This window comes from Varroa destructor, unplaced genomic scaffold (assembly GCF_002443255.2).
Source record: "Varroa destructor unplaced genomic scaffold, Vdes_3.0 BEIS01000004.1, whole genome shotgun sequence".
Lineage (NCBI taxonomy): Eukaryota > Metazoa > Arthropoda > Arachnida > Mesostigmata > Varroidae > Varroa > Varroa destructor.
This window is the reverse complement of record NW_019211457.1, coordinates 18549920-18560390: the sequence shown is the minus strand read 5'-3', so window position 1 is coordinate 18560390 and position 10471 is coordinate 18549920. Positions and strand designations below refer to the sequence as shown.

General features: G+C 41.5%; 2 protein-coding genes across 13 annotated transcripts in view; both read left to right on the top strand.

The window, feature by feature from the left end:
* Positions 1 to 2010: 2010 nt before the first annotated feature.
* The window catches only part of Nca (neurocalcin homolog), a 67088-nt gene continuing 58627 nt past the window's right edge, over positions 2011 to 10471 (top strand). For 5 of the 6 annotated variants that reach the window (XM_022802684.2, XM_022802683.2, XM_022802687.2 and 2 more), the window contains exon 1: positions 3002 to 3142. The gene's annotated coding sequence lies outside the window, so the exon portion shown is untranslated. Of the gene's footprint in view, positions 2151 to 3001; positions 3143 to 10471 lie in introns of those variants that run through there. The other variant, XM_022802685.2, reaches the window with a different exon arrangement.
* Positions 2015 to 10471, top strand: part of LOC147755925 (neuronal calcium sensor 2) — a 46609-nt gene continuing 38152 nt past the window's right edge. For 5 of the 7 annotated variants that reach the window (XM_086988586.1, XM_086988587.1, XM_086988588.1 and 2 more), the window contains exon 1: positions 3003 to 3142. The gene's annotated coding sequence lies outside the window, so the exon portion shown is untranslated. Of the gene's footprint in view, positions 2151 to 3002; positions 3143 to 10471 lie in introns of those variants that run through there. The other 2 variants (XM_022802697.2, XM_086988591.1) reach the window with 1 other exon arrangement.

Genomic DNA, 10471 nt, shown 5'->3' with positions numbered 1-10471 from the left:
GACTCCGGACATTCGAAAAAACAGCAACAAATACCCAGTGCAGTTCTAGTGTAAAGGCCGCACACCTGACAATCACAGTAGGTCTAAGCAGCTATTGTCCTCGCCAACGGGCTGGAACGGCCTAAAGCAAAACGTTGATGCCAGCAAAAACACTATTCCATCCTGTCTAGTAATACCTACCGATTAAACAGGCATTCGAGGTACGCGTAGAAACGATTTGAATCAAGTTTACCAGGTGCTGCATAATCGATGCATTAATATTCAGTTGCTGGTCCTGTTGACAGCACTCTCCCATCAGAGTCATTGTCACTCCATTACCTTCGTTCTGGAGATACTTTTAGTTGTCAAACAATATGGCTACTGCAATCGAGTTAGAAGGTAGTTCAGTGGCGTACCGGTATCAAACCTGGAATGCTCGTGTTGCCTATTTGCTGCGTGAGTGCATGTGAAGGACTCATGTGTTATCATTTCCGTGGACGGTGCGCGGTGGTAGACAGGAACGGCCAAGCGTCATCGATTATCTATCTTTACAGAGAAAAGAACCGCCTCGGCAGACGTTCGTGAAAAATTCGAGAAAATAGAATATCATACACTATATGACGTGTATGTAATCCTGTATTTAGCTCGCGTGACACAAAGGTCAGCCAGCGTCGAAACTTTCCGGCGATCAGTGAGCAAAGCGAAGCAGTGCGTTAGCCGATCAAATAGCTGAGCTCACTGGTTTTTCGACGAAACGAAGACCGCGACACCAATAGTCGATTGCACATCTCACTCAATCAGCCATCTGAGCGACGCATACAAAGGTTAAAATCAGATTGACATCGATGGTAATAAGACGTAAACAGAACTACGAATAACACATCGGAACGTCAAGGACGGGCAATACCTAACCGTATCTGTGTTCAAGTGACTTTGTGGCAACAGAACCCGTTCAGCGCGCCCAAAAGTCGGTCTCGTCAGCGCGTTCGATTGCATTCAGGAGAAGACATTGTTTGTATGATACCTCATTCCCACTCCACGCTATTCGATCTGGACATCAAGAAGAACACTATGACGAACAAAAACTTAAGTGTTTTCTTTCCTTATTGTTCGATCCCCGAAACGAATAGTCGGTATTTGTATTGATCTTGTGACCAAACCGAGAGAACAGAACCGTCTAAATACGTGCCTTGGCGTTTTACAAGGCGGTAGTTACTGCGCGGTCGTTCGGTTCCGTCTTAAGGAGTAAAGGAGTGCGTGATTGGATCACTTTGCTTACGAGCATATCTCTTGTCTGCGCCAGTAAACCACTACTGCAGCCGTGGTGTTTGCGTAACTCGGCTCCACAGACGGCCTGCTTGTCAGTCCAGCTGGTCAGCCAGTAATCGTAACGTGGTTAGTTTTCTTGTGGGTATTTATTTACTATAACCATGCTGCACTAAAGTGAGTGCAATGAGTGATATCGGCAGGTTATCGATTGATTCAATTGAGAAGGAATGGCGGGCACACGCTTAAAGCTGGGCTAATGGTGGTGGCAGGGGGAATGTTGGTTTCTTCAACACGTACATGAACAGACTGGCGACATAACCGCCAGTGACCTGTGGTCTTGTATTACTATCCGAATCCGTATCTGCCTATGTACATGTGTGTGAACGGATCAGCTGAAAGACTAAACCAAGCGTAGAATATATCATATTGGCCAATCAACTTACACGTTGCCAGTCCAACATTTGACTGACATAAAGGCGTCGTCACACCACCGGATACGTCCATATATACACACACCCATTAGCAAGTAGACGTATCAGAAGGATCGTGTGCCAGCCTGCTATAGATACAGCACTGTGGACTATCTGTGGCTACCCGATATAACCGCCGCGATCACTGCCGTTGCCGGCTCGTCATCCGTGAAGTTCTCACATACATCGTTTTCGACGCTGAGTTGATGGACGAAGCTAAGTAGTGTCGCTGGACCGTATTTGTAAGCAGACGTCGCCAATAATCATCGGGTCCTATCTGGGCGGACTAGTGGTGTGTTGTTTTGGCGCACGCTGCTACTAAGCGAAAACCGACGACGTCACCTTGCGGCGGTAGATACACTCAAAAAGCCAATCCTTTGAAGTCTGCGTAGTAATACGCCAGCATCAGACACTGTCGTTGTGACAATGCAGGTAAGCTGAATTGTACGCGGTTTGTACTCGTATGAAATTCAACGAATTGGCCGGTAAAGATCAGTCTTTCTACAGTAAACAAATAGCCGAATCAAGCAAGCCCATACCGAGTACGGCGCTAGCTACTGAACTATGGTCCAATTGGATCAAACTGAATCCATTGTATCCGTGTATTTGTATTCGTGTAATAGTGTGCGCTCACTTTGATCAGAAGTGGGTGTCAACTTTTGTGCGATAACATTTGGTGCTGGTTTGTATTACGTTGTGGCTATTAATTTTGAATGGGAAATAGAGACGTTTAGCGTTTCTCGTTTTGTACGTTCAAGCCTGTTAAAGTGAGTTTTCCTACATTGGCAAATAACGTCGAGGATCCTTCGGGTGGCCTATTCCGTGCCTGCCGACGCCGTTCGTGCATATTTTGAGTTGAACGGCCGAGCAGTTCTTATATTACCATACAAATACGATTTCGAACAGTCGCGCGATTGATTGTTGCCCAGCGACGATTTCCTAGACTCTGCTCTGCTGCCCCGGTGAATTCATTCGAAAGGACCACAAATAAAGCTGAGGCAACATTACGCAACTGACCCTACGTTCATAAGCAACCGAAATGATCGCAATATAATATCGAATAACGACGACGGCGACAGCAATAGTAACAGCCGTTACTGTGTACCAATGACCTCTCCTGCCAGTCTGCATTGCTGGCAGAAACAGCACATCGACGTTATTTTAGAGACATCTGACGGCCTGCCAGAAAAGCTCCACTACCGCGAGACGACAGCCGATTAGATTCTTAGACACAATAGAAACGACAGTGGTTACGAGGCGGTCAGCGTTTATAAAAACGTTAAAAACAGGTCAACTACCAATCGGATTAGACGTTCACGGACGCCGGACAATTTGCGTCCGGGATACATTCAGGCACAATATCCCCGGCGGCCACTGCGGCGAGAGCTAACTGAAAAGTTACCCTGACAGACTCCTCTATACAGGTAAAAATCAGTTTCAGGTAAAGCTTGACAACGAAATTGCACTAACGATCTAGCCATACATATTTGTTCGAATATAATATGTAGCTGTGAAATTTAAACGGGTGGATCGTTACGTATCAAATGTCGTTCTGGGTCAGAAAGTGTGCGAACAGGAAAAGTCAAATAGTGTAGGTAGAATATGAATAGCAGCGAAGCAATAACTAGTCAAAACGGCTGGACTGCCCCATTCGCTTATACAGAAACATTATTATCAGTTAGCTGTCCAGGTGTTTATAAATTTGTGGCGAAGCTCTATACGGATATACAGTACCATCCCAAATGCTATACATATTTTCATTAAGCTAATCCATACCATTAGCTAGGCCCTTTCACAGCAAATACTGTGTAACATCTCTTTGCTGTATTGAAGTACCGTATTCCGTAAACCACAACTACTGTTATTGGGTATAGGACAATACTCAGCACGGAATCGGTTGAATCAGCGATCCAGTCAATCGGCCTATTTTTCTGTGCCCAGATTGACGATTCTTCCGGGTGTGCTTGTGGCTCGTAGCTATTTTTGACATCAAACAAATCCAGTAATTGCGAGCGATATTTTGGAGTGGTTTCGCGCGAAGGCAAGGTGATAGTGTTCAATTTCTCTTGTTCTGTTGTTTTGCTTCCTTTTATGGTTCAAAACGATGTAGAATATAGTTTATGAGTGATCTGTGATCCATATCTTTTCAATGTATGCCAACATTTCCTAAGCAATAAAACTAGGCTACCTAGGCACGACTGAACTAACGATTAACAATAGTGCATGACTTCAGGTGTTTTCTACAGCAGCTCATTACTTCTCGCTGCAGAAGTTCCTCGACGCTCCAACCATAAATATATGAAAGCAGAGTTGCACGAAAACAATGCAGCAAACGTGCACCGGAAGCGTTTAATCGCTGCATTAACTAATTCGTATCGCCATATTTATCAAATATAGGCTAAATAGTATGTAACCGCTGAATCGCAACATTGAAACTTCAAAAATTTAATCGATTTTTGTGCTCGCTCGGCTTCGCCAATTTGTGAAACTGGAACTTTGTTCCATTTTTCCATAGTGTTGTCTAGTAGTAAGGTATTAATTGCATTACGTTTGGTTAACTCGATCCAAGGAAATCGATTCTGAATTCGGACCGCTGATACCACAGTATTCAGACTATAAGCGAAAGGTCTTTGACAGGCGAACAACGTAATACTGATAACATGCTCATTGGTCGTCAGAATTATCGTTCATTATCAACCGACCTCCAATCTTTTTTTTGGCTGAGTAAATAAAATCATTTTCTGTTTAGGCAATTTATTTTTTCGACTATGGTGCTATAGAAACTTTGCGTCGTATTATTAGTCCGACTGACGGGAATACAGAGATTGAACTTCGCCCATTCGACCCTAGTCCATTTGGCGCATTAAAGCCTCCATCGACTTTCGACTTGGTGTCAGGCGTCTGACCTATTACCCTTTGTGTACAAAAAAAGTAGCGATCCTAATTAATAGTACTATGCCATAATACTGAATACTGGGTGCGCACAAACTGTTATGTATAATTGCAAAAATTAATATCATCATTCCTATATATACCATAAATGGCTATCTGAACTCTAGTCTATGGGTCTTAACATACACGAGTTTGTATGAGTTGACTATGAAACATCTCGATCAAAATTGACGACTGAATCGATACAGAAGCAACACATGGGAATAGTCCTTATAACTGACCTTATAGAAGGTTGGAGAGATAAGTAGCCGGCATAACAAGCAGGTCTACAGTTGGCCATCTAGGACTGCAATCGACCTTCTTCCAGTTACCGACATAAGCTGCTTTTGTCGTTTGAGCTGATACCCGAATTAAGACAATAGCGAGTTTGATTTCTATTTGGGGTCTATTATCATTGCTTTTGTCAGCTGTGGTTTTTTTCTGTTATTAATCTATGGTATCACACAGATGTTGATGCCTATTTGTACTAATTTATAAAGACTTTTTATAGTTACACGTAATGTGGTATTTATACATCATCGAAAAAGTGAGCTCCGTGTTGTTCTATTTCAACCAGGCGCTCGGTCGTCCAGAAGCAGTGCATCGACGGCATCTTCATCGCGCTCGTTCAGAAAAAACTAAGCACAGTCTACTTACGTTTCTTGAAATTTGATCGAGAACAGATTTATATCAGAAAACCATTCCCTATTGTAATCGACATTTGTTCAGTTCTATGCCGATGCATTTATAGTTGAGCGATGGATACGCGTGCGCAATAAATGTACTTCGATCGAACATACTCCATCTCATCAAATAATATAAGCCATAAACAGTGCTTCGTGATGGTCAATCTCACATGACTCATATGTCGTCCGTTATTAACTGAAAAATTCCCGCTGCTAGAAATATATAGAGGCCAGCGCTGTTTAAACACATACGTTTCCTATTGTATGTGCTTATAGAGATTTTCATTTTCTTATTTATATAGTGACTGGCTACGACCAACGCAAACTTATTTAGGCTTGCTTTATTTGGCCGAAATCGACAAAAATTCCGTGCCGTTTTCTTAGATGAAAACGCGTGACGCTTCCCCGAAACGTTCACCGGCGCCGCGCATCTAAAATATAATGCCTGAGAAACCAGTAATAAAGTAAACAGTGATAAACTCGGCAACATCAGCTGATTCTGGAATATGCTATTAAGCAGAATTCAGTGTCTACAGGAATGAGATGCATAAATAAGGCTCTGGCCGGTGCCAATTTCCCTCTGAAGTTAGTTCCTTCTAGTTGAACTAAAGCTTCTTTGTTAAACGTTATAATAGTAGTATACTTTTTACTCACGGTTGCTAAATTGTCGAAAATACCTTTTAACATTTCTGAGCCAGTCTATTGGCGATATTATACCTATTACTATTATCGTTGTAGCTAAGATGAAGCTTCTAGAACAAAAGGACCTGATTAAATCATCTTATTGAACACATCGGGATACCCCTCTGTGCCGCTAATGCATTCCTTCTGTCAGAAGTATCATTGTCTATTCTTGTTGACATCAGTCGAGCAATGTCGGCAAAATCAATAAATTCGATTAAGCGGTTTCCTTGAAACAGTCTCTTTTCATTTAGCGGATAAACGTCCGTACATCGCCCAAACAGCCTCGTATATGTCTAGGAATGTAAATGATAAAAAAGGACGAGTCTGGTCAACTCGTTGAGATTTTTTGTTTTTTAATCAAATAAGTTATACAACATTACATATATATATTGTCGCTTGGGGCGTCTATAAGTATGCTGGCCCAGCGATAGGATTCGTTTTTTTCTTTCTCTGAGTAGGCTCACCTGGCGTCATAAATAAAAAAAACTTAACCGGGCTAACCGGTCAAGGTCGGACCGACATGCAACGTACGCACGTCGGTCCGGTTGACTCGATTTACGAGTGTCAGTGACACGTCAGCCGAGGCCGACTATATAAATGTCAATATAGAACTACACGAGAAATTTAAGGGCATTATTCCGTTACCATCGAACCTACTGAAACTTCTTCTGTAACTGTTTCAATTGTGTTGGGTCCATATCAACGATTTATGAAAAAAAAAAGATATTTTTTCCTATATAATAATTAAATGTAAATTTTCGATGGCGTGGACTTCGAGAGCGATGTCATAACGTTTCAGTATATGAATTACTAAAATGCAAACGACCAGATCTAAGAGGTCCGGAACTGTCGGGTGGTGCCTCTCTCTTTATCGTAATCTTTGTAAGTTCATCTCTGTTGATGATGACCGTATTGAGAAAGCGGTGCAGAAAAAGTTCACCCTCACTGGAATGAAATATCATTTTCAAATAATATTGGCACGCACCTGTGGTCCGCGCAGAGCGAATCTACCCCGCACACCTTTTCTAGAAGCCTAAGTACGTTGAATCGCAGTTGAATTAATCAGCTATATATAGCTTTTTTCTTGGAAGATTATATATAATATAGGACTTCTGCAAATCTGATCTGAAGTTCGTATCTTTCAGGCAAGGTTAATCTGTGGACCTAGAAAACAAGTATATACAAATAAAAAATAGTAAACTACTAGTAGCTACAGGTGTCTGCAATAAATGTGTGACCCATTTATTTGTGAAGTTGATTTGTGTATCCATGTTTCAGGTAATGTCGACTTCCTGTTATTCCAGGGCTTTGTAGTAGGCCAAATAGCTTGTAAATGTCTAAAACGTACGGTTGTTTGCATTATGTATTATAGCGCTAGTTACGATATTGGTCGCGTTCACCAATCAGACACAAGTGAATCGACTTAATGTATGAGTGTGTCACCTAATCGGCTGATTCTGGACCTTTGACCTCCCTGCTATCGGGATGTGAATGCAGTCGGGATCAATGTGATGAATTGTAGTTGCTTGAAGCCACTGCAGTCAAGTGATCGTTATGTCCAACTGCAAACTCCATTATAATTGGCCAAGGGAAAGTAGTACTACACGAAAGCACTCTCCTAAACCTTTCGTATGCTTATCGGCACGGTATGAAGGTTACGTACATGGATCCCGTTGTACACCTCCACACAGACCCTTCGCAAAAAAGACATGCATATAGACTCCTAAACGCCGTCTGCTGGGTTATTACATCGAAAACGCAAATCGCAACTGGATGTCCGCACTTATCGATCTTCGTTTATAATAATCTCCGTAGACAAATATGTTAAGCGTATTGTAATTGGCCGGTCATCGGTGGTATGGAAGAGCAAAGCGATGACAAGCTTTTTGAGCTGCTGCGTCTGGTAGCGAAGCTAAAGTATTTTCTTCAAACGTCGAAACACAGTATTAATTTTTACCGAAAAGCGTGCGAACACCTTACGACACCAACTTGAGTGAGAAGTTGTTATAGATGTACCTTATCAAACTTATTACCTCACAATCCAATCAATGAATTTTTAGCCGTTGTCCTATACAATAGAGAATTAATTATCAAGACAGGAAATAAAACGAGCAATAAAAGTGGCTGCTATAGACGAATGCCATTCTGAAAAAGAACATAAACGGGTCAGCTTTAAACGAGTTTGAATGTATATAACATCATATAAATGTTAAATGGATAGCAAAGTGATTTTACCATTTGACTCGTGGCATTTCCGCGCATGAAAAGCAACCGTCGTGATAACGTTTGCCGTAAGTAATGTGGGTCTATGATGACTGCTGTAGAAAATAATTTCGCGTCAGCTGCAAGTGCTGATATAGAACGTAGTTTAGCATAAAAAAAAAAGAAAACTGCTATTATTATCGTTCGTGGTGCAGTGTGGCTAGTGAAAATAAGCATTTGTTTCATTCCAAAAGTTGTTGAATTTTGAGATGTGATTTCCATAAACACCGGGCAATTACGCTGACCATTGTATCTTTTTCTCATATTCCACCGGTCTTATTTTTGTCACCGTTACGTTAAACAATCGCAAATAAATTTGAACCAAAAGGAGACATAACATTGCCTGTACTCAAGAGGCGGCAAGTTTCAGTTAACTGCCGACCGTCAGGCCTTGAAACTTGTTTCGATTTGTATATGCTCCGAAGGATGCATATTTGTGCTCCTAAATCAAAGGAAATATTTTCTTTACTGCTATCTCAATGCTATGTAGACATATAACGGCATACTCAGGGAACGTTGTGTACCAGACAGAGAGGTCATCAGGAATGGAAAATAAGTTCTTCGTTCTTTCGTTTAGAAAATATTTAGTTGGAGTCAGCACAGTTTGGTCTTCTGCTGTTGTTTTTTTGTTTGTTTTTATAGTAAATATTTTAATAGTTATTTGCAGGCCTCTTGCGGTATTAACTTAGTCGCATATCGCGCGGAGCTGACAATGTTTTTATTTTAGGAGATTTTCTGCGAAGTTGCCTTCTGGGTTGTATTATGATGATAACTCGTCGTCGCGTTTATACGTTCTGTCGAAAACAAACTGAGCTGGTTGCCACGTTCAAACTTCGTCACCACCTGAAACACGCCTTTATGACATCTTTGCTCATTTTACGTCTGTTATCTTGATTATTCTGCTGTAATATCTGGGCGCGCTTAAGTGAGAAACACCATTGTAAAGAGCGCTTAAGGAGTTCATACGTATGTAATGAAGTGAATAAGCTCAGACGGATACAACGACTCGACGTAGTAGCACCTGCCTCAACCGGGCAACAAACACGTGTTTGTCGACATTACCAATTTTGTGCGCTGGCAAAATTCCTAAGAAAATTTATCTAACTTAGAAGCAAGTGATCATCCTGTGACTCGGTAGGCCCCTTGGATACTACCGTTTCGCTTTGGCTCAGAGCTCCTTAGGGCGATACGCTCGTCAGGATAGTGAGCTGGGTGGTATGAATATGAATCGAGGCAAACGCCACTAGAGACTCCGTTTTGCAACATTGGTTAGACCACAATAAGTTAGTACCTTGTTTCTTTAATTTTGGCTGTTTGTTATTAGAGATTTATTTTATTGCAGTCTATAGTAGTATTTCTACTGCCCAAGGAAGTTCCAACAACCATATACGAACTTAAGCATTAAGGCCATGAGCGCATCGCGTATTCACCAAAACGCAGACCATATCTGTGGTAAAAGCTACCGGCCAACCAATCCAGTTCTGCTCTGGCCTAAATAAACTGGTTAAAGCATTTGTGGGCGAGCGACTTTACAAGATCTTTGCGAAAAAAAGAGTAAGATAGTATAAATATGGTGCATTTACGATGAGTGCTAACTGTCAGAAAAAGAAGACAATTCTTGACCCTTTTTTAGTTTGTTATTCACAAAGACCCCAAAGGCTGTAGAGCAAAACTTCTTGTTGAAATACTGGGCTATGGATCGCAAGTGACGCACGGGCATGCAGAGTTGGCGATCCGTGCTCTGTCCTAGCAAGTCTAAACCATTTCAGGACATGACTCAATTTCCATTAGCCAATGCATCCTAAAAGACATGAACGTTGTTTTCCCTGCTTTTTTGCATTTGTGTTAGATTATTTCGTAGCATGCGCGCTAAAGGGCTCACAGGATCTTGTCATAATTCAGGTGTTTGTGTCTCTGAATATACAACGCAAAATCGAAATACTATTGAACAGTTTCAAGATGTTTCTACACCTACATAAAGCACTTATACAGCCTTACAGTACGTTCTGTATCAGAATATGTGTGTGTCTTGTGTTCGATTATATGGATCTGTTATAATTTTTGATATGCTTTTCCACGTGTTTGATGCATTTCGGCTAGCTTGCTCTTTTCGGACCGTCAAGGCCTCTTGTGAGTATATAGAGGAAAATCTATGGATGTATGGTCGTTTATCCACAACCAACGAAACAA